This window comes from Zingiber officinale, chromosome 8B, assembly GCF_018446385.1.
Source record: "Zingiber officinale cultivar Zhangliang chromosome 8B, Zo_v1.1, whole genome shotgun sequence".
Classification (NCBI taxonomy): domain Eukaryota; kingdom Viridiplantae; phylum Streptophyta; class Magnoliopsida; order Zingiberales; family Zingiberaceae; genus Zingiber; species Zingiber officinale.
In genome coordinates, this window is record NC_056001.1 from 114,287,203 (window position 1) to 114,312,366 (window position 25,164).

Below are 25,164 nucleotides of genomic sequence, written 5' to 3' on the forward strand. Positions count from 1 at the left end.
AATTAAAAATTTAGAGTTCTTTTTAGTCTATATCTTAAAGTATACTTTTCTCAACTTACTAAGATCAAGTATGATATTAAATTAATTGTTTATAAAAGGAGTATCACACATCATCCTAGCATTGTACTATTATATGAGTTTGGCACAACCATATCTCAATTTTTTTTATTCTTATTAGTTTAATATTTGATATAAATAATTAAATTATTTTTTTATAAAAGAGAGTATGTTACCTGCACGTGTTCATGTATTATATCATATACGCAAGCACGGATAGAGCCACATATAACTTTGGTGCTTTGGTCGGGCAATTACCCCTATATATATATATATATATATATATATATATATATATATATATAAAAGAGGTTGAAAGAAGTAATGGAAGCTATTGTTGGACTCTTGGTTGAAATCTATTTCAGATCTTGTGAGTTTATGAAGTTACAAGGAATTTAACAGTACCTTCCATTACTTATTTTTATCTCTCACTATAATGTTATGTAAATATTCAACTAAAATGTGATTATGGTCTTTGAAAAATCAGACCAGGTTCATAGTAGTGCAAATCAATACTATCAATGGTCCTAAGTAATTAAATTGTGATGTTAATTTTTAAAAATAAGTATTATAATAGTTATTATATGTATGTAAAAGAGAGCCGAGGAAAGAAAAGAGAAGAAGAGAGAGATTGTATGCATATAACAAGAGAGCAAAGCAAACAATATAAAAGAAAGAAAAAGAAAAAAAAAACATAAGATTTGATAGAGGATAAAATGAGAAAAAGTATGCTTTCTAGATATTTCAAAATTTATGGTGCTTTTTACCATTCTAAATTTTGGGTTCCTCTTGTCAATCTCCATTCTTTCCGAGATATGGATTTAAAAAATATATTTCCTTTTGAATTTTTACTTATATTTTTTATTAATTAAAAAATTTAATTGATTATAATTTCTTTTAGACGATGGGAGTCTCTGGACCTCTTTTCTTAATTCGCTCCTGGTCCAAGAAAAAAAGATTAGTGGAAGATAATAAATGAGATTATTGTCCTACACCAATATAAATATTAAACATCTGATCCTATCTTAATGGACTAAGAATCTATCCCTTTTTTTATGCATTAAATACTTAAAAATTCGTAAAATATTTTTTTTAAAAGCATATTTTAGTAAAAAAATAAAACTAAATAAATTTAAAACAGTGGCCGGCACATGGCAGTGGACACAGAGACATGAAAAAGCCTTTTGATGCTGACTTTTTTCAGCTTTACTTCGCCGATTCCGCCGCTACTCCTTAAAATTTAAAAAGGAGGCATTTTTTTTTTTTTCATCTTTTCCTTGATCTTCTCGTTCTTGGTGGATTTCTTCCGCTGCTCTTGGTATCTGGAGACCAAACAATCTGTCACTGGTAAGCAGATTGCGTTTCAATCTATCTACTTATGAAGGTCTTCTTTGCTTTCCCTAATTGTTTCGTTTATTTCCTTGTTTTGGAATTTATGTGCTGCCCTTCGTAGCTGCAGAGCTGGGATTGGTATTTGGTGGTGGTATAGAGAGGAAGAGCAAGGGATCCGCCATTTGTAAGCAGATCGTGCTCGATCTGTTTGTAAAGATCTCTATTTTCTCTGATTTTGTCATTATTTTGCTTGTTTTGGATTTCTCATGCTGCTGTTGATAGCTGGAGTGCTGGGGACTGGTGACCTTTGCTAAACAGATTGTGCTCAATTTCTTTGTAAATATCTCTACTTTCCCTAATTTTGTCGCCATTTTCCTTGTTTTTGATTTCTTATGCTGCTGTTGGTAGCTGGAGAGCTAGGAATGGTGGTGTCATAAAGAGGAAAAACTAGCAATCTGCCATTAGCAAGAAGCTTGTGCTCAATCTCTTTATGAAGATCTCTACATTCCCCAATTTTATCGTCATTTCCTTATTTTGGATTTCTTCTACTGCTCTTGATAGCTGGTGAACTGGGACTGGCGGTGGCGTAGAGAGGAAGAACAAGCAATTTTCCATTGGTAAACAGATTGTGCTCAATCTCTCTATAAAGATCTCTACTTTCCATATTTTTGTCATTATTTTGTTGATTTTTTCTGCTGCTCTTGTATCAGAGAGCTAGGGCTGGTGGTAGCCTAGAGAGGAAAACCAAACAATCTGCCATTGGTAAGCTCAATCTGCTCAATCTCTCTAAAAAAAAAAAACTCTACTTTCCCTAATTTTGTTATTATTTTCCTTATTTTGGATTTCTTCTGCTGCTCTCCATAGTTGGAGAGCTAGGAATAGCGGTGGTGTAGAGAGGAAAGCAAAGCAATCTTAAAGCAATCTTCAACTGGTTAGCCGACTGTGCTCAATCTCTTTTGCTAATGCGCTATACTTTCCCTAATTTTACCATATTTCCTTGTTTTGCTCCTATTATTGGATTTACTACCCAATATACTTGTGATGATGAAATTTGCCCTATGTGTGATTAGAATGATTTAGGGGTTATGAGAACATTCTAAAGGCTCTTCTGCCATATTTTGAAATGAAGGATTATTTGTTTTTTTTTAAAAGGGAAGTTCGGTGCGCGACGCTCCCGGTAACGTGGGATTTTGGAGAAGGGTTAGACTACATTAGGTCTATTGTACAACCTGTGATCTCCAAGTCACACGGCAACAATTTTACCATTACCATTGCATCAAGTAAAGTTGGCTCATTATTATTAAAAGAAAAAAAAGGAGAAGAAATGTATCCCTATGTTATTTGTTTTGGCTTATCTTTTTGCAGTATTGTGGTGTCTTAGAAGAATGTTTGAATTATTCAATGGAGAAACGAAAGATTTATGATTTTGTTGTGAGATAAAGATTTAGTCTTTGGCCAGAATGAAACAGTGCCAGTGTTGTGTCGGTGTGCCGACATGTGGTGTTGGTGGCACCGTTGAGCAGTAGTAGAAGTGAGAAGAGGAGAGCAGAAGAAACCAGAGAAGTAGGAAAGAAAGAAGGGAAGGAAGGGGCTTTAGCCCTAGCACCTTGTTTAATTTGTCCCAGCTTGCAGTTGCTGCTTATGATGACCCAACAGCAATGGCTTGCCCACCTTTGCTTGTGCATGTTGGACCACTCTGCTTAACTGCACACTGCTGCTTGCAGTTGAAACCATCGAAGTTGATTGCGGTTGAGGAAGGTGCTTGCTCAAAACTTCAACAGATACTCATGAATCCACTCACCCACTTGCAGCTGAGGAAGATGATCAACTGCTACTGTGCAAGACAAGCATACACATGGAATTGAGGAAGGCACTCACATTTCGGGTGTATCGGAGTGTTATGTTTGTCGGTCGATGAGCAAAAAGATAAGTTTTGTCTGCTAGTTGGAAGAGTCCATAATACTGGCATTGTGCCATTCACAACTCGCTGAGGGACGGGAAGTGCTCGACCAACGGGAGAGGAATCAGACTCTTAAAGAAGGTTTGGATTTGCAGCTATTTAATTGTAGCCGGTTGCTGAGTGATTTGTCGGATGATATTAGAAGCATTGAATGGAAGGAGGGATATGGGAGCGGGTATGTAATCAGACTCTTTGGGACGAGGATAAAGATTTGGAGTCTCGCCGAGTTCCGCAACTAGGACTATAAAATACCTTTCAGTGTTGGACGTTGCAGACGTTGCAAAAGAATTGCAACGTTAAACATTGAGGAGATGATTGGTTCATCTCCCTCAACGTTTATTTCAATTAAGGGCTATCAAAGCATCGGTTTCAAATCGATGCTTGCTTTTTATATATTTATGAGTCCAAGAGCAATCGAGAGGTGTGCTAATTGGCGACGGTGGGCAAAGGAGCAAAGGAGAACATCCCTTCAAGATTTAGTTGTGATCTTACGAAGAGCTTTTCGATCTGTGATCGCTCTTCCTACAACAAGCAAGAAGAACTTGTAGAGATTTGGCTCGTGGTCTGGAAATTGTGATCTAGTTGTAAAAGCATACTGGAAATTGTGATCTGCCGCCGCTGAACGAAATCGCGATCTGTGATTAACGTTGCTAGGCAACCGACTTCCGTGGTCGGCGAACGTAGATGACCGTCTTTGAAAGGCCAGCGATCGACCGACCACCGTATTTGTTACTGGAAAAGGAGCACGGGCGGAAAAAATAAAACAGGGAAGATGAACAGTGCTTTTTGACGGCATAGCAAATTTTTTTAATGTTTTAATTGATTACTCAATCGATTCATTCATTTGAATCGATTAATTTTATGGCACAGTGATCCATGTGCTTAATCGATTCAGCAATTAATTGAATAAAAAAGAATAAAATAAAAAAAAACGAAGAGCGATAAGCTTCTATGCTTTGTTTTTCTCTATGCATGCATTAAGTTTTTTTTTTAATATTTTTTTCTTGATAAAATTAATTGCAATTCTAATTTTTCGATTAATCATGCTTGGATTTGCATGACTACCTATTAGTCCAATCAAACCCACGTCTTGTCCAAACTATTGGTTGGTTTAATCAGACCAGTTTGATTCAATAATACTAAGGTCTAGTTCAGACCATTAGTTGGTTTAAACCAGATCGGTTTATTACTTAATTAATTATAGTAGTTTGATTACATGGGTTGGGCTAACCAAATCAGACCAGATTCATTCTAATAGGCCGGATTTGATCATACGAGTCAAATTGCCTAATGGGTTAAGATTTGATGAAATAGGTAGATATAAATCAGAACAAACATAGATAAGAAATCCCAATCCAATTAGATTAGTTATAACAAGGACAATGGACTAAGCTTAGGATCTGGATTCCCGATTGACCGGTCCAATGGGTCAGTTGATTTAGACTCTTCAAAATCGAGAAGATTTGTTTTTCTTGATTTATAATGATGGTTCTATGCCTGTATAAATTGAATTAAACCAGCTTTGTACTGGTTAGTCAGTTTTATACTGGCTTATTTAATTTTAATTTTTAAGATGGCACGGGCGATTATCATATTGACTCGTTGTGAAGTGCGATGAAACTAGCTTAGGGAGGAGATTCAGGAGATAGAGTAAAACTCTGCTTATGGAGTCAATGGACATGTTCGACGGTTTGATAGATTATTTTGGAAACTTGAACAAGAAGAGTTTCCAGTCTTGGACAGTTATAGGAGCTGAGCTTTAATGTATCTTTGGGTGATAGCAGACTATGTATAGGGCGTATGCGTCACATTCAAAACTGTGTGAGAAACTACTTCACCATGTGACTGAAGAATATCCTGAAGAGTTCGAAGAGGACCCGGAAATGTTCGAGGAAGATTCAGAAATGGATCCGATGGAGAATTCTGAAGCTGCCCCTCCTGAGATCAGAGATTACTCCAAATGAGTAAGGTTGAAAGTGATAATGTTGGTCACTGCATTAGTATAAGTCCCAGTGTGAGTGGTGTTGGCCTATCTAGTTTATTAGAGTTCTTTTATTATTACTGTCATTATGTACGAACAGTATTAGCCTATTTAGTTTTTGAGTCGTGTAATAATTTTTGTCGTTATATATGAACAGAGTTATTTTATGAAAAGTTATGTTATGTGTTAACATATTTAAAATGATTAGTTCATCTTCAATTCAATGATTAATTTATGTTTATTTTAATGATTTGTTCATTTGTTGGGATGCATGTAATAGTACTGATCAATGTTGATTTGCTTGGGCCATACAAATGATGAGTGGAAACGTAGTTATCATTTGATTTTGTAAACCAACTCAAATTAACATTGAGTTAATAATAAATTATATGCATATGAATTATACTAAATATTAAATAATATATTTATTTATATTAGATTATGATAAATAAGAACATCATAGCTAAATTCAATAACAGAAAGAAATTATATGAGGATAACTATAGAATATGGTAGCTCAAGATACAATATGCTCTTGAGGAAAAGTTCTAGAGGCTGTAAATCAGTTCATGGAAGAACCTGCTGATGGTTCTACAACACAGCACGAACGTGACGTTGATGTCCACTGTTAAGGAATATTGATTAGTTCAATTGTAGACGACTTGGTATTTGGGTATGAGTCATTATCATCTGCTCATGCAGTCTGGGTTGCCCTTAGAGAGAAATACAATAGAGTAAGTTTGAGTAAGTTTCGTTAACTGACAATTAAGTTTGACAGCTATAAAAAGTGCTCGAATGTTACCATGACCTAATATCTGAGGGAAATGGGTAATATGATACGAGAGCTTAAGATTGCTGGTCATAAGTTGACTGATGAATAAGGTTCAAGTAGTAATCCGTTCCCTTCCTGATTCTTAGGAAATGATGAAACAGAAGCTTACTCACAGTGAGAGTATCAAGACTTTCACTGATGTCTCACGCCATATAAAATTTGAGGCGGAGAGGATTGAATCTGCAAGGATTCTTGGTCAAGCTTTTGTAGCTAAAGGTTCAAGTTCCAAGAATAAGAAAAGATGGTTTAAGAAAGGAATGGGAAAAGGAGGCTAGTGTTGTTGCTGCGAAATGTTGGGACCATGATGTCCGCTAGAGGGGGGTCAATAGCGTTTCGTTAGGGGTGGCAATTCGGTTCGGGTTCGGGTTGACAGGTTCGGGTTGGCAGGTTGGCGGGTTGGCAAATGACAACCTGAACCCGACCTGATTATTAATTCGGGTCAAAATATTCAACCTGAACCTGATCTGTTTATTTGCACTTGACCCGAACCCGACCCGTTTGACCTGTTTAACCCGTTTAACCCGTTCGACCCGTTTGACCCGTTTAACCTGTTTGACCCATTTGACCCGAATCTGACCTAAATTCATTAAATAAATTTTGTATATTAAATTAAAAATTAAAAATAACATTTATCTACACAAATTGAAAATTCATATCATAAATGATAAGCCATACCAACATTGCAATCAATAGCATAGCATATCTCTATGTTTAGGGTTTTTAACTTTTTTAAATTTGTAATTTTAGTTTAAATTTATAATTATTTATAAACGGGTTCGCGGGTTGTAATTGGGTCATTTCAGGTTGACCCGAACCCGACCTGTTTATTAAATGGGTCAAATGGGTCGACCCGATTTCGACCCGAACCCGAAACTACCCAACCCTAACCTGATTTTTTCGTGTTCGGTTCGGGTCGTGTTTTCGTGTCGGGTCAAAAATTGCCACCCCTACGTTTCGTCATGCTTGTCGGTTGCTTCGTCTTGATAATGTACAGCGGAAGTAAACACAAGACACACACAACGCTAACACTATGGATTTACTTGGTATCCACCTCAAGAGAAGGCGACTAATCCAAGGATTCACACGACACGCTCACTCCACTAATGAAAACCTCGTTCTCGGTCGCAGCCGGAGGCGGAGAAGCCTCGTACAGTACTCACACACAAACACAAACACGAACACAAGAAGAAGAAACAAAAATACAATGTAATACACCCTTCTTCTTGCTTACTTGTGCTTGTCGTCGCCTCTTGAACCTTGGAGAAACTTCCCAAGTGCCTTCAAGAACTGGCGTGAGTAGATCGGAGAAAGCTCGTGAAGAATCGCTGAAGAGATGCGCAAAAGATCGGAAGAGATCTACTGAGAAAAAGCACCGCCTGGGCTTTATACAGTGGTTCCAATCGATTGAATTCATCCCCTATTGATTGCCACATCACATTTGGACAATTCCAGCCGTCCATCACCTGCATCCTGTGCAACAGTCACTTCCCAATCGATCGATCGATCGATTGGGACTGGCTGAATCAATCGGTCGATCGATTCAGAGCCTTTCTGTGCTCTCGCGATCGCACGAGAGCTTCTGCTGTCCAATCGATCGACCGATCAATTGGCAGCTCCCAATCGATCGCCCGATCGATTGGGAACGTTTCTGTGCTCACGATTTCCTGACCCCAATCGACCGGCCGATCGATTGGGCCATCCCAACAATCGCAGCACACTCCAATCGATCAGCTGATCGATTGGAGCTTGTTCAATTGATCGTCCGATCGATTGAACACCCTGGACTTGACTCAAACTCAAGTCCAGCTCCCCAAACTCAACTCTCGGTCAACCGTGACCTGTTGGGTTTGCACGCCTAGCATTTGACTTCTCTCGACCAACCTTGAACTAGCCTTCTAGTCTCCTCCATCTGTCTTGCGTCCCTCGGATATCTCCCCATCCTTCACGCCTTGCCTTTTGGAGTTTCCATCGGCCTCATCCTAGTTGTCGGGTTCTCCTAGCCAAATCACCTTAGGACTTGCTTTGCCAAGATCACACTTGGACTTTTCAATTGCCTGGCTCCTCACCAGGACTTTCCCTTTGCCAAGATCACACTTGACCTTTCCAATTTCCTTGCTCCTCACCGGACTTTTCTTTTGCCAAGATCACACTTGGACTTTCCAATTACCTAACTCTTCACCGGACTTTCCCTTTGCCTAGCTATACTAGGACTTTCCAATTATCTGATCTCACTTATCAGGGCTTTCACCATCCAGTCTGGTCAACACTGACCTACTTAGATTTTCACTCTTGCCAACCTTCCTGTTGGACTTACCTTTGCCTAATCTCCAATTAGGACTTTCCCAGTCAAGTCTCAAATCAACCTTGACCTACTTGACTTCTCTCTTGCCTAACCTCCAGTTAGGACTTTCTCAGATGCCTAAACTCCTGTTAGGGCTTTCCCATTGCCTAAACTCTCGTTAGGACTTACCCGGTCAAGTCTCCGGTCAACACTGACCCACTTGACTTGTCTTCTCATCAACCTGGTCAATCCCTTTACCATCTCCACAATCGGATAATTGCTCCAGCAATCTTCATATATTGTCAAACGGATGATTGCCCTAGTAATCTCCATATATTGTCAAACATCAAAACTCAAATCCCGACTCAAGCTTGACTCAACTCAAGCTTAGTCAAATTGGTCAAACTTGACCTAGGGAAATTGCCCAACAATCTCCCCCTTTTTGATTTTTGACAAACCTCTAAGTTAGGCTAAATCTCATAGCCTTAACTCCTTTATTCCAAAGCTAAATTCCATAGCCTTAACTTCTTCTTTGTACCAAGGCTAAATCCTATAGCCTTAACTCCTTTATCCCAAGGCTAAATCTCATAGCCTTAATCCTTTCATAACAAGGCATGAATGAAGGTTTCCTTCATTCTCTCCCTTTCCTAGAGGACAAACTCTCCTTGCTTGGGATGAAGACCTAACTTAACCTTCCATTCTCCCCGTTTGTTACACATCAAATCAAGAAAATACACTCTTCTCCATAAGAGTTAACTCTTCGTTGTTTACAACCTCACATGTGGATAACAACCCCACAATGAAGATCTCATATTCTTCATTGTCTCCAAAGCTCCCCCTTGAGCTCTACTTCACTTCACAATGCTCATCCTAGAGCATGCATCAACTTCCCAATGAAACTCTCATTCATTGTATTCAGTGCTCCCCCTTGAGCAGTAATCTACTCCACAATGCTCATCCGAGAGCACTTATCAGCCTAACAATGAAGATAACCAATCTTCCATTGCTCCCCAATACTCGACCCTGAGTATTAATTCATCACGAAGGTTTAACCCCCTTCCAAGGTCTTTGAAAAGATTTTTATGTTTTCAAAGAGTAATTTCCCCTAAAAACATAGTCAAACTTCTATCATTGCACCAACAATGACTTAATGTTCCTAAATAATTAGGAAAATCAAAATTCGAAGTTTTGAGGTTCAAAATTCAATAATGAAACTAAACCCCAACCTAAACTTCATCTAAATCTACCTTAACCAATCCATACTTGCTTTCAACCTAAAAACTCCCCTTAAATTGATACAAGTGTATGTCAAAGGGTTAGGAATGGTTAATGACCCTTGAAAACCAAAACTTGAAGTTTTAAGGTTTCAAAATTCAGAATTAAAGCTAAATCTTATCCTAAACTTCACTTTGGTTTCTCTTAACCAATCCATGCTTGTTTTCATCATAAAAAACTCCCCCTAAACGTATACAAATGTATTCCAAGGGGTTTGAAGTGGTTAATGGGACTCGAAATGACTTGAAGTGCCGAAATCAAGCTTTTCAGACTAAAATCAGACTTCCCAATCGATTGAAGTTGGGACTCAATCGATTCAAATCACTTCAATCGATCCATTGATTGATTCCGCAAGCTACTGCTCGCAGAAATGCCTTCTGAATCGATCGACTGATTGATCGAAACCATCCCAATCGATCGGTTGATCGATTGAGTTTTTGATATCTCTGAAATTCAATTTCAGCAGATTTCAGAAACTCCCCGAAAATTCTACAAAATTCTAAAAATCATGAAAATTCATGTAGACATCATTTAAGGTATACTTTATCATGGAAAAATAGTTTTTTATGAAAATACTTCTTATTTTCAAAGATTGACACAAATTTGAAAACTTGTAAAAACTTTAGTGTTTTCTTCAAATTTGTGTCTAACCATTCAATGATGATCACTATCAAAAGATAGTCTTGACCAAAGTTTTCCAAAAGCATTTTAAAATCATTTTCAAAACCAATATCCAACCATGTTCTTTGGGCTCAATGCAACTTGTACATTAGGTTTCCCAATGATTGGAGAACACATAATTATGTGTTTTGATGAACCTAAAACTCAACAAGATGCACTAAATTAACATCTTGAGTTTTGTTCACCATCCTAATATCTCACTTGTATCTAATGTGTGCTAAAACACATATAAGTCATCTTATGGTTCTTTGTGAGATGTATATTTGATTTTACCCTAAACTAAGGGATCATGCATATCTATCTAGACATTATGAAATTTATGATCATCCACCTAGGATGTCACTTGATATAATCTTACTTGTTGAGATATTTACTATTTATAATAAATGTCTTTTGTCCTTAATTACAAGGAAATTAACATAATGCATGATGTTACATGACATACATAAAAAAAACATAATTTTCAAAAGAAAATTTCCTATAACTACATGATGTATGTATGACATAACATGGTATTTTTATGTTTTTCATAATAGAAATGAATGCGACACATGATGTCATGACATATAATATGTAATCAATCATGATATTTTAGCATAAATAAAATATACCTAGATAATTTATCTAAGTATCCTTAAACTTTAGCTAAAACCTTAAAATTAAGCCTAGATTGCTAATCTCTTGAAGGAATGTCAAAACCTAACTTGGCATTTCTTTTAACCCCTTTTTTATTTGTGCCAATTGAAATTAAGAAATTCCTCAAAATATGACACCTTTTACTCTTTCAAAGATTAAATGAAATCAAATTAAGACTTAGATTCATCTTTAACCTTCTAAGAAAATGTCAAAACCCAACTTGGCATTTCTTATCATTTTCTAAATATGTCAATTTAAATTAAGTTCAAATTCTCAAAGTTTGACACATTTTACTCTTCCACATAGTAAACATCTTACATTAGGACCTAGATTTTCCTTTAATTATCTTAAGAAAATACCAAAACTCCAATTTGGTATTTCTTATGTTTTCCCAATTGTGCCAATTTAATTCAATCATAATTCCTTAAGATTTGACACATGTTACTCTTTCCAAGAGTGATAATTTGGATTAAGGTTTACATTTCCCTTAATTCCATAAGAAAATGCCGAATTCCAAATTTGACATTACTTTTGCTTCTCAAGTGTGCCAATTTAATCTAATTTCAAATCCTCACACTTGACACCTTTTTGTCCTTCAAGGCTTAATCACATTTGATTAAAACATGAGTTTTCTTTTAATTCCTTAAGAAAGTATCAAAATTCTAACTCAATTTTTCTTATACTTTTCTTAAGTATGCAAATTTAGATTGAGTTCAACTCTTCAAATTTTGGCACATATATCACTCTTTCGAAGAGTAACCCGTATAATCCTTTTCATTTTCAAAGGTTAACAATAACCTTGAAAATGTTCTCAAGTGTCAACTTCTCTAAGGTTGGGTTAATTACCTTTCCAAATGGAGTTGACACTCTCTAAACCCATCTAGGGTGTAGAGAATATGCTCCTAGGAACTCAAAACCTATTGGTGCTCCTTGGATGCTCTAGGTACTCACTAGGGATGACTTCCCTAGATACCTTCCTAAGGACCTTTCTAGGCTTCTTAGAAGCGTTGGTCACTTCCACTAGGTCACTTCTAGGGCTAACTCTCCTTGTAATCTTATTTGTAACTTTGTTTGATCCTTTTGGAGCCTTAGTCACCTTTACTAGGTCAACTCTAGGGATGGTCTCCCTTGTGACCTTCTTTGTGACTTTGTTAGACTTCTTAGAAGTCTTAGTCACATTGGTCTTGCCAAAAGTACTTTTAGGGATTCCTTCCCTAGTATCTTTGACTTGACCTCTAATCTTAGGGTTGGTTCCATAACTATATGGAACCCTATGAAAGGAAGTCTCATCCTTCTTGGCTTTAGGCTTGTATCCTAAACCCCTATAGCCATTGGATGACTCTTGTCTAGCTTTTCCTCGGTTATGCTCATTTTGACCCCTAAGCATATTTTCCATTCTTGGTAAGGTCCTTTCAAAATTATCAAGCCTTATCCTCAAGCCTTGATTTTCACTCCATAAATCTCTAGATTTTAGTTTTTCATTGAATCCTTGAACATTTCTATTCTTAGGCATATATCTAAAGTCCTTAGAGTTATTGCCTAAGTAGTTATTTACCTTCCTAACCTTAGGTGTGGTAAATCTAGCATGAGGAGGAATATATTTTCCCTTAGCACTATCATGCTTCCTACTTTCATGATAATTTGCATTAAAATGATAAGTGTTATTTCTAACATGTATTTTATCATGACTAAAAGGAATTGTACTATTAAATGTTACCTTGGGTTTGCTTTTAGAACTCCCCCTAGATTTGTGCTTCCTCTAATCACCTTGGTTGGCTTCTTCCCTTTAGGACATTGACTTCGGTACTGTCCTATTTGATTGCAAGAGAAACACACAATGTGCTCCTTGCTTTTCTTTATTGTGGGGTTGGTCTCCTTGAGCTTTTCTTTGCCCTTTGTTGCTACTTGGCCATTCTTCTTGGCCAATTTGGGGCATTTGCTCTTGTAGTGCTCATGCTCCTTACACTCAAAACAAATGATATGATTTTTATCTTTAATAATTGAAATTTTTATACCTTTGCTTGTAGGGTTGATGCTTGATCATCCATTTAATTTTTCTTGCAATGTAGAGATGACATCATCTTCTATTTCTTCCTCTTCACTTGAGGATGTGGACTCTTCCACTTCTTCATCTCTTGAGGACGTGGAAGATCTCTCCTCTTCCACCTCTTCCTTTTCATCCTCGAATGTTGACCTCTCATCAACATCGGATTGCATCTTTTCTTCCTCCTCTTCTTCGGATGTTGGCCTCGTGTCAACATCGGATTGGTCCTCCTCTTCTTGGACCAATGAGCCCTTCACCTTGGGCTCTTCCACTCCTTGGACTTGTGTAGGGTCTTCATGATAGGCAATGATCTTTTTCCAAAGATCACTTGCATTTGTGGTTTCACCTACACTCAACAAAATATTAGAAGGTAGTAAACTATGCAAAATTCTCGTTACCTCCTTGTCCGCCTCCGATTGCTCTCGTTGCTCTTCAGTCCAATGCCGAGGTCGGAGGCGTTTACTCTTCTTGTCCGTAGGAGCTTCAAATGAGTCACTCAAGACAACCCATTGGTTCCACTCCATTTGGAACCATGTCTCCAGCCGATTCCTCCAAAAGGTGAAGTCTTTCTTGTCGTATGGCGGAGGAATCCGGATGTCACATCCAAGTGGACCTCCCAAGTCCATCTTCTTCTTCCTCTAGCTTCCTGCTCTCTTGGCGGTTAGTCCGTAGAAGAACGACCTCGTTCTGATGCCAATTGTTGGGACCGTGATGTCCGCTAGAGGGGGGTGAATAGCGTTTCGTCGCGCTTGTCGGTTGCTTCGTCTTGTTAATGTGCAGCGGAAGTAAACACAAGACACACACAACGCTAACACTATGGATTTACTTGGTATCCACCTCAAGAAGAGGTGACTAATCCAAGCATCCACACGACACGTTCACTCCACTAATGAAAACCTCCTTCTCGGTCGTAGCCGGAGGCAGAGAAGCCTCTTACAGTACTCACACACAAACACAAACACGAACACAAGAAGAAGAAACAAAAATATAATGTAATACACCCTTCTTTTTGCTTACTTGTTCTTGTCGTCGCCTCTTGAATCTTGGAGAAACTCCCCAAGTGCCTTTAAGAACTGGCGTGAGTAGATCGGAGAAAGCTCGTGAAGAATCGCTGAAGAAATGCGTAAAAGATTGCAAGAGATCTACTGAGAAAAAGCTCCGCCTGAGCTTTATACAGTGGCTCCAATCGATTGCCATGTCACATCCAGACAATCCTAGCCGTCCATCACCTGCATCCTGTGCAACGGTCACTTCCCAATCGATCGACCGATCGATTGGGATTGGCTGAATCGATCGGTCGATCGATTCAGAGAAATTCTATGCTCTCGCGATCACGCGAGAGCTTCTGCTGCCCAATCGATCGACCAATCGATTGACAGCTCCTAATCGATCGCCCGATCGATTGGGAACGCTTCTGTGCTCGTGATTTCCTAACTCCAATCGATCGGCCGATCGATTGAGCCATCCCAACAATCGCAGCACACTCCAATCGATCGGAGTCTGTTCAATCGATCGCCCGATTGATTGAACACCCTGGACTTGACTCAAACTCAAGTCCAGCTCCTCAAACCCAACTCTCGGTCAACCGTGACCTGTTGGGTTTGCACGCCTAGCATTTGGCTACTTCCGACCAACCTTGAACTAGCCTTCTAGTCTCCTCCATCAGCCTTGCGTCCCTCGGATATCTCCCCATCCTTCACGCCTTGCCTTCTGGAGTTTCCATCGACCTCATCCTAGTTGTCGGGTTCTCCTAGCCAAATCACCCTAGGACTTGCTTTGCCAAGATCACACTTGGACTTTTCAATTGCATGACTCCTCACCAAGACTTTCCCTTTGCCAAGATCACACTTGGCCTTTCCAATTGCCTGACTCCTCACCGGACTTTCCTTTTGCCAAAATCACACTTGGACTTTCAAGTTGCCTGGCTCCTCACCAGGACTTTCCCTTTGCCTAGCTATACTAGGACTTTCCAATTGCCTGATCTCACTTATCAGGACTTTCACCATCCAGTCTAGTCAACACTGACCTATTTAGATTTTCACTCTTGCCAATCTTCCTGTTGGACTTACTTTTGCCTAATCTCCAATTAGGACTTTCCCAGTCAAGTTTCCTATTAATCTTGACCTACTTGACTTCTCTCTTGCCTAACCTCCAGTTAGGACTTTCTCAGATGCCTAAACTCCAGTTAGGACTTTCCCATTGCCTAAACTCTCGTTAGGACTTACCCGGTCAAGTCTCCGGTCAACACTGACCCACTTGACTTGTCTTCTCATCAACTTGGTTAATCCCTTGACCATCTCTCCACAATCGGACAATTGCTCTAGCAATCTCCATATATTGTCAAACGAACGATTGCCTTAGCAATCTCCATATATTGTCAAACATCAAAACTCAAATCCCGACTCAAACTTGACTCAACTCAAGCTTAATCAAACTGGTCAAACTTGACCTAGAGAAATTGCCCAACACGAAAAACTAAATTAAGAAGAAAGGAAAGAAATATGGACACAAACCTAAGAGCAAGTTGATTTGCTATAACTATGGCAAGAAGGGTCATTTTACTTGGGATTGTATTGTGCCTAAAAAGATTCAAGAGCAACGAACCATGTAGCTTATGATCGAGCTACATATGTGGAGTACTGTCGGGTATTAGCTGACAACAAATAAATATATGTGGGAAATAATGTAAGAATTGAATATAAAAGAATTGACACTTACAAGCTAAACCTACGTGGTGGACGAACTTTGTTTTTATATGATATCCTGTATGCTCCTGAGATTCGACGGAATATGATTTTCGTCACTTGTCTTCTTGATTTAGGTTATAGTGTAAATTTTTATAGCCGTTGTGTGGAACTTCGAATTAACTCTGTGTTGATCGGACATAGTTATGTAACAAATGATTTTATGGTTCTTGATGCAGAATCGAATAATAATGATGGTTGTTTTTCAAACATTGCTATTACTAGTGATGCTAATGTTAATGATGAAGTTTGACATGCTAAACTAGGACATATAGGACAAGAACGAATGAATAGATTAGCTAAAGAGGGTCTTTTAACTGTTCATGCTAAGATTAACTTGTCTATATGTGAGCATTGTCTTGCTGGAAAACAACTAAGAAACCATTTGATAATGCTATTAGAGCTGAGTCATCATTGCAATTAATTTATTCGGATATTTGTGGTCCAATGAGTGTGAAAGCTAGAAATGAGAGTTCTTATTTCATTACATTTATTGATGACTTCACACGTTTTGATTTTATGTATTTGATTTATCACAAATCTGAAGCATTAGATTGTTTCAATCGTTAGTTGAACGAAATTGAGAATCAATTGAAACGTAAGATTAAAACCTTGTGCACTGATCATGAAGGTGAATATTTGTTTGATCAGTTCAAGATAATGTGTAATGAGAAAAAGATCATTAGACAGCTAACTATCCCTGAAATTCTACAGCAAAATGGGGTTGCTGAAAGAAGAAATATAATTCTTCTTGAAATAGTTAGGTCTATGATGACACAAACTAATTTATTGATCTCATATTGGGGATACACATTATTAGTTGTGACCTATATACTTAACAAGTGTCTTCAAAGTCAGTTCCATTTATTTCATATGAACGTTGGACAAACAAAAAGTTGGATTTGAATAATCTGAGACCGTGAGAGTCAACTGCCTACGTTCATGATAAGATTTACGAATATGGAAAATTAGGACACAGAGGTAAGAAGTGTATTTTTATAAGGTATTTTGAAACTTTTAAAAGTTATGTCTTCATTGATGAGCTTACATTTATTGATGACTTTACACGTTCTAAATGGATTTAAGTTGGATCGACGCCTACTATTGCCTCAAACGGGAAACGCGTCCTCACCAAGTCATTATCTTCCAGTGACTTACCTTAACTTACCGTTTTTCCAGATATCCAGTCAGTCCGTCGACCTGTCTAGACTTCATGCCAGCTATCCGGTCGGTCTGTTGACCAAGCTGGACTTCGTGCTAAATATCCGGTCAGCCCGTCGACCTATCTGGACTTTGTACCAGCTATCCAGTCAGCCCGTCGACCTAGCTGGATTTCTTGCCAGATATCCGGTCAATCCGTCGACCTATTTGGACTTCTCCTGCACACTTAGTTAAATCTTTAGATCACGTTAAACCTAACTTAACTTACTTTGTCATTCATCAAAACCTGAGTTAGACCGTTAGTGCAACCTACACCAACAGGTATACCTTACGGATAACATGTAACGAGAAAGACATCAACCGTAGCGACGTTCTCAAATCTCGCCTCTATTTGTATCCACATCGAGCTCCTCAAGACAACTCCGTGAGTATAAGCCTCTCTTTAAGAAATTACTAGCACGAGCGAAGAAGAGAGATCAAGAGGAAGAAGAGAAGCACACAAGGGAGAGTTTGGTCACGGCAACAAGAGGGAGCACCCTCTTGTTAGTGGTAGGAGAGAGAGGAGAGGGAGAGGAGGATTGAGTTTCCAAAAATCCAATCAACTAAATAATGAAACTTGTATCTAATTTTCTTCCAATTACATCTATATATAATCTTTTTTAATGAGCTGGATTAGAAAGCTCAAATTCAACCCATTACCCCTTAACTAAAAATTAGGTCATTAACCCCTTGGTTTGGTTCACAACTAAACCAAGTTGGTTCATGATTAATTCATGATTAAACCAAATATGATTCAACTTTATCATTAGAGATGTAGCTCATCCGTACTTCTTCCATCATGACAAATATTTCCATATTTATCTTATGTATGGTCCAACTAAACATTTATTTTTTGATATAAGAATCTTATTTTTTAACTTGTTTTATGTCTTTTAGAGATTCGTTAGTGCGTGTGACCCAATAAGTTTTCGATTTATTTTGGCCGTCCATAATTAACTACTTAATTATAAAACGATCATGAGTGACACCTAGTAGTACATCATGATCCCTAATTAGTCGGAAAATCATAATTGATCTTAGAAGTAATTCTAAGTCCTTCAGCAGCTATAGTGAGTTGTGCCTTGTTCTTTTCACTCGTCTTATACTCACTTCGTTCAGGACATGATCTATGTGTCTGTTTCCATTAGACTGACTACGTCACACCTAGCTCAAATAATACTTCCTCGTTCTACGGATTCAAATTATTTGTACATATGTACAAGAGTCTCGTACTCTTAACATGTGATGTTTTGATCAAAGATTTTGAGTAATAATCCTAACGAGTGACCATAGGGTATACATCTCCTTGCAAGGAGCGGTGAATCCTCTGTGGACTATCTAAACATCTTCAGGCATACTTATGCCCAATCATCCCGAGTCCACATCTCAATAAGTGCTTGCTTAAGATGTCAAAGTATAAATTTCCATGACCAAGATGACTTGTATACCTTAAGTTGAAGGAAATTTGCATTCGAGCTGCTAAGAACTTCACAGATATATTCATATATATAGATAACTATATGAAGTCTTATAACGAGTCACTTCAATGAACTAGTTACCATAACTAGTATTCACGTTTAACACTCGATATCCCAATGTCTCCAGCTAGTGAGAAAATTACTGTTTGGTGAACTAAGGAGTATAATCCGTGCTAGTCTTACAGAATTGGTGATGTCTGAATGCATTAATTCGATGACTAGAAAAATTTTAATACGTTCATAATTGCACATGTATACTCTGTTTACTCTGAAGCGCGGATAAAGAAGGGAAAGGAATCTATAATGGAAAATTATCCTCGGAGGAAGAGAAGAGAAAGGGTGAAGAAATTATTTCCTTTGCATTTTTGTTTATCTTGATAGAGGAAGGTGGATTCATGCATTGTAATTTTGTAAATAAAAAAAGGTACATGCGTCATTTTTTTAGGTACATGGTGTAATTTTATGAGTTAAAAAGGGTACATGCGTCATATTATTTGGTATATGGTGTAATTTTGTGAATGAAAAGGGGTACATGCGTCATTTTTTTTCCATCCGCTGTTTTCCGTCCGATTTTGAGATGATCGATTTTGACTCCAAAATCATCCGTTGATCGATTGCGTTTCTCTTTCATCTAAAAATTTTAATGAAGTAAACGACGAAAACTTTTCCTTAGTTTTAGTTTTCGCTCTCCCAAGTAAACTGACCCGTAGAAATAATCACTAATTGTGATTTGATCAAAATTTCTCTTATATTATGAATTATATTACAGATATTCAGTAAATGAGTTTAAGCCAATCAAATATATAATATGTATTTAAATAGTGAATCTATATTTAGTAAAAATCATAAAACGATTGCCTTAGAACATCCTTTAAAATCTAGCAAGAGGTGTTGTTCTGAGCAAAAGTATGTATCCCAAGATTCTTGAATAAATAGTCAAAATGAAGAAAAAATCATATGTCAGTGCTATTGGTAGTTTAATGTACATTATGTTGTGTACTTATCCTGATATAAGTTATATTGTTGGCTTAGTTAGTTGTTTCTAGTCAAACCAAGGATCGAGACACTGGAAAGCGGTGAAGAAGATATTTAAATATCTCAAAGGGATAGTGGATATTGCTTCTGTTTTCAAGGATCAGATATGAGCTTGAGTGACTACACAGATGCAGATGGGTGGGGGATCTTGATGACAAAAATTCACATCTAGCTATACCTTCTTGCTTAATGATGGTGCCATCTCATGGAACAGTAAGAAACAGACTCGTGTAGCTTTGTCGACAATGGAAGCTGAGTATGTGGTTTGTGCAGTGGTTGTGCAAGAGGCTGTCTGGTTAAGAAGGTTTCTGAAGCATCTGAATATTGCTAGGACAGTGGGAGTCATGTTACAGTGTACTGTGACAATCAAGCTGCTATAGCTTTTTTTAAAGATCCTAAATATCACAGTAAAGGCAAACATATAAAAAATAAATATAATTTTGTAAGGGATATTATTGATAAGAAAAAGATATTTCTTGAGTACATCCTTACACGTAACATGTTTGTCTATCTTTTTACTAAACCTTTGACTAAAGAGTTATTTCAATGATATGTGAAGTTTTTGAGATTTCAAAGAATGTAACTTATTGTAAAGATATTTCTATAAATGAAAATGACATGATCTGTATATGTCTTTGTTACATTTAAAAAAAGTCTCGATAAGTATGTTGGTAGATTGAGATTGACCCACTTACATGGACAATCATCTCTATTTGTTAAGTATGAATAGAGATAAGACTATTCCTTATAAGACAACTTATGTAGCTGTGAATAAAGACATATTCATAAGTCAAGGTTGCCTTGATAATTGTGTCAAAATAAGATCATTTATATAATGATCAAAGTAAATGAACTCGCCATTTAGTAAATTTGTTTAAGGCTATATTGGAATTCATATGTTGAATTCAGGATTAGACATTAGGTATGTCTAGATCGAAATCTGTATGATGTTAAATTTTGAGAAACACATGTGTTCTTTTTAGTAAAGGGAATAATATCGTAGCATATGATTCATATCATATGTGCTATGGCGACATAAGGGTAATAGGAGAATGAATCCTTGTTTCTCTACTATGTGAGACCCTTGATATTATAAGTTAATCTCAATCTTACTTTAAATGACTATTTAGCTGTATACTTGAAGTTCTGATCAGTGTTTGCTACTTTAGCATATTTTCGATTGGTTATGAATGATTCCTTGGTATATGGAGCATAAATAGGAAAACGACTGATTAGAATGAACAGATTCTAATTAAAAAAGGAAGATTAAGATTGACTTATATTTGTGACATTTCTTGACTGGTACCAGTTACATTTTTTTCAGTACATACAATGTAATAGTGAATAATTATGTTGATTGGAGATGGTAAACATGCTCTTGACATAATGGTCATTATGAGAGATTATAGATGTTCATATTGATGTAAATAATGTAATCTGGGGTAAAGACAAGTTATTGATGTCTCTGATTCATTCTATAGAGCAGCTATGTAAGGTGTAATAATTTTCTTAGCAATTATTGCTCAGTGTGCTTGCTGTCGCATAAACCATTTTCTATTCTTGTTTTGGGCTTTGTGACTGATAGATTTTGTTATGATCTTTATGACTTGATCATCATATAGTCTATGTGACTTATTTAGTCTTTATGATTAATTAATGTTTTGCTCTAACCTTTATGACATGATCATTTTATAGTCTATGTGACTGATATGGTATGTGATCTGATAATTTTTTATGGATCGACTTGGATGAGTGAGAGATGTTAGACGTTGCAGACATTGCAAAAGAATTGCAACTTTAAACGTTGAGGAGATGATTGATTCATCTCCCTCAATGTTTATTTCAATTAAGGGCCATCAAAGTATCGGTTACAAACTGATGCTTTCTTCTTATATATTTATGCGTCCAATAGCAATCGAGAGGTGTGCCAAGAGGCGACGGTGAGCAAAGGAGCAAAGGAGAACATCCCTTCAGATTTGGTTTGTGATCTTGCGAAGAACTTTTCGATCTGTGATCGCTCTTCCGACAACAAGCAAGAAGAACTTGTAGAGATTTAGCTCGTGGTTTTCAAGATTGTCTCGGGAGATCATTGTAAGTGTTTACAGTTTCTTTATAGAATTTGTTTCGTGCTTTACAAACTTGCAACATTCAGATGCTGCAGCAGGCATAGCACCATTAGAAAGCTCTAAAGTCCTAGTTGAGATAGTGGGTTCATCTGCATGGGACTCTCACCCTCCCCAGCACCAAGAGTTTATGGCCCAAAGTCATTAATGGATTAAGCTTATGTGAATGGACGTAGTGATAAAAAACTTTGAAAGCTCTATCCCTGCCCTTATCAGTCTCGCGCGTCATTCTTCGCTCCTCTCCTTCCTGTAGCTACTTATAATGAACAAGAGGAGCCTCTAATTGCATTCACTTTCACTCGAACTCTGTACTCATTGAATATGGAATTCACCATTCACATAATACTGTAATTTTTTTTTTTGAATGGATTGAGAAGTAAACAAAACAAGCAAGAGTCTCATATCTGAATGAGAAGATGAGTGTTATATAGAAGAAATTAAGATTCTATGACCTCCCTTGAATATTTCTCACTCGGATATTATGAATGAGAGAGCTCCGCCTAATAGTGCTTCGCAGTGGAACCTGCCTCGATACATAGCTTGGTTATTCGTTAAAGTTTAATTTGATTCAATGACAAGAGTTAAATGGAGATAGATAGCTTGTAGACGTCTAACAAAGTTTCGTTTTTTTTGTGTCAACCTTTGGAGGGGCTCATTTGAGACTTATTCGAACGATTCTTTTGAACGATTACTAAAAGAAAATTAGAGCTGGTAGATAAGTGTTTTACTACAGGTAGAATTTTAAATGTGGGCAATCTTGGGAGCAGGAATTAGGTTCTCATCCTTTATCTGTAGTTTGTTTTTTTGCCATGCCATGGTATATTCTTCCTTTTCTGCGATGATTAATTGAGCCTGTAGATTGTCAATAAGTTAGGTTATGTTTAGGAATCTTTGGTGGTCGATGGTCACAGAATGTGGAAAACAAAGTTCTGTTGTAGTGTACTTGAGCTAGAAACATTTGTTCACATTGAACATTACTTTGTAGTATTTTTGATTTGGTGCAACCTATAAGGCTATAATTTTCTCCTACTTAAACAAGTATTATAAGTACCGAAGAATAAGCTTGTGACTTCATTTTTAACACTTAATTTGGTCTTTCTCGTAAAATCGTTGATGTTGGTTCCAAGCCTGTATGAAAAAGGGTTGTGTTAGATTGCCGGTTAGCATTAAACATAGACGAATGTTTTATGAATAGATCCATCAAACTTAAAGGTTATATAGAATACAAACATGAGGGTTGAAATGGTTAAGAGCATTAGGTATTTTTTTTTTTTATCGTAAAGTACCTCTAAAATTTAAAGGACCTGCTATGTTATATGAAGCTGAATTGGGTTATGACTTGAGCACACGAATAGAATAAGAGAGTTGCAGAGATGAGGATGTTAAGGTAGATGTGCGGACACACGAGGGTGAACAAGATAAGAAGTAAGAATATTAGAGAATTGAGATTGTATCTATTGAGGAAAAATTTCGAGAGATACGGTTAAGATGGTACAGACGTATATTTACACGATTAATAAATGTTCCAGTTAGGCTACATGAAACTATGATAAATACGCACATTAAATAAGGAAGAGGAAGATCAAAGAAGACTTATTTAGTAACGATAGAATAAGATAAAATTTATTTAAATATAGATCATATAGTAGATAATAGAGTCCAATAACATAGAAAGATTTATATAGCTAACTAATGCGGGAAGAGAATAACAATTTTAATCTTTTTTATTATTTATCCAAGTTAGGGTTTTGAGGGTATTTTTGGCTTTGCAATGTTAGAGTCTTGAGTCTATTTAAATCATTGTTTAGTTGGTTTTAGGTTTTTGAACTTTTTTGGATTAATAAGAATTTGCGGCCGTGTCATATTTTTCCAAACGTGGAGTTTGGTTGTCTATTTCTTGATATTCTATGGAATCAATAAGGTTTAAAAGATCACTTTCGGTATTCGTGTGCGAATCAACGAAATCGATAGTTGTCCTCTACATCAGTTGGTCATTTTCGATATTTATACGCGAATCAACAGAATCGATAGTAATCCATTGCGTCCCAAATGAGATAAGACTTGATTGTTATTGTTGTTAATCTAGTCGTGGAATTATTTGGTTGTAACTTAGTTCTACAACAGGAACAAACCTTATATGTTCAGATTATTCGGTGTCAGATATGTGAAACTTAGTTAGCAATAATAAAATTTATTTATAGTAGGAGATAGAGTTCAATGATGTAAAAGAATCCATATAACCGATTCCATCTAGTGAGATAATACTTGATTGTTGTTGGATATGTAAAACTTAGCTTCCCCGCTAGTGAGCTTCGTGTAAGTTATATTTTTCTGCGCACACATGGTTAAAATTGTTTATTTTGAGAACTGCACAAGGCCCATCTCATTATTGCATCATTTTAACATTTTGATCATCAGTTCTACTCGGCCTATTATCAGTTGTTTTAATTGATAAACGCAAAATGGTTTTATGTTTATGTTTCTTTAAACAAATTTCAATGAGGAATTACTTATTTTTTTCTTATGGAATCACTTGATGAACTGTATGTGTACTAACTTTTCATGGGATCGATATCAGAAATCTCATCAGCAGTGGAACAAATAGTTACTTTCCTATCTTCATAGCATGGCGCAAAGAACAAACGCTATCGATCGCAATGGAGCCGCTATCAAGGTTGGAACAATCGGCACAATAGGTTCCTTGATGACTCGAGAGTTAGAATGCACCAAGCATTCGGACCAAACATGCCCTCCAATGCAGCGAAAACAACAAACAGCGCCGGTGTCCATACATTGCGGTGCCAATTCGAGGAAAACATTGCAGAAAAGAAATCAAACTAACGAACATGGGAGCAGCAGCCGCAATGACAGCGGTAGCAGCACAGGGCATGCTAATGGCGCACCGCGAAGAAACGGGCCCGAGATTCCGATGCTAGTAACTGATGGCAGTCTAGTAGACCAACATCCGAACACTGATAAGGCAGAAAAGAAAGCACACTCTTATATTGTGGAGGTTGTCGACTTAAAATGCAGCAATCCAATGAGCACACGGTTGAAGAAACTCGGGTTCTCCAAGCTCTCCGAATCGATATCCTAGTTCTCTTAATCAATTTGTAAAAGTGAGGTCCTTTGGAGAAATCATCAACCTAGTTGATCTTGATCTTGGCTTCGGATTGAACTGTTTGCTTCTACATGGGAATCGAGATCTAAACCATGTTTTTTATGACAAGCGACCTTATTTCCGTTGGGCATCGATGCATTGTATTTTGCTGTGATGCAAAGTGGCATTTGACATGGTGTATTCTGTTTAGTAGCTTTAGTTGGTGTCTTTCTTGGTGGTGCGTCATTTTGCACATTTGTTCTTCCTCGAGAATGAACAGATGAAGGTGGAACATGATGGTGTCCTTATGTGCCCCTGAGTCCTGGTGCAATGGCAAGATGCTCAAATGATCTTAAGTATTCATGGTTCGAATTTTGGCTACAGTGCATTATAGGGTATTTTTCT

General features: G+C 37.2%; 1 long non-coding RNA gene across 5 annotated transcripts; it reads left to right on the forward strand.

Annotated features, from left to right (window-relative positions):
- The first annotated feature begins 1,242 nt into the window (after nt 1–1,242).
- LOC122017079 lies at nt 1,243–24,912 on the forward strand. Of its 5 annotated transcripts, none has more exons than XR_006121268.1 (7): nt 1,244–1,404; nt 1,517–1,573; nt 1,672–1,725; nt 1,798–2,006; nt 2,100–2,151; nt 2,254–2,320; nt 21,449–21,627. It is a non-coding gene; the product is annotated as an uncharacterized LOC122017079 (long non-coding RNA). The 5 variants fall into 5 exon arrangements; XR_006121269.1 differs by lacking the exon at nt 21,449–21,627 and adding an exon at nt 3,761–4,092 and having other exon boundaries at nt 1,247–1,404; nt 1,511–1,573; XR_006121266.1 differs by having other exon boundaries at nt 1,250–1,404; nt 1,511–1,573.
- The last annotated feature ends 252 nt before the right edge of the window (nt 24,913–25,164 follow it).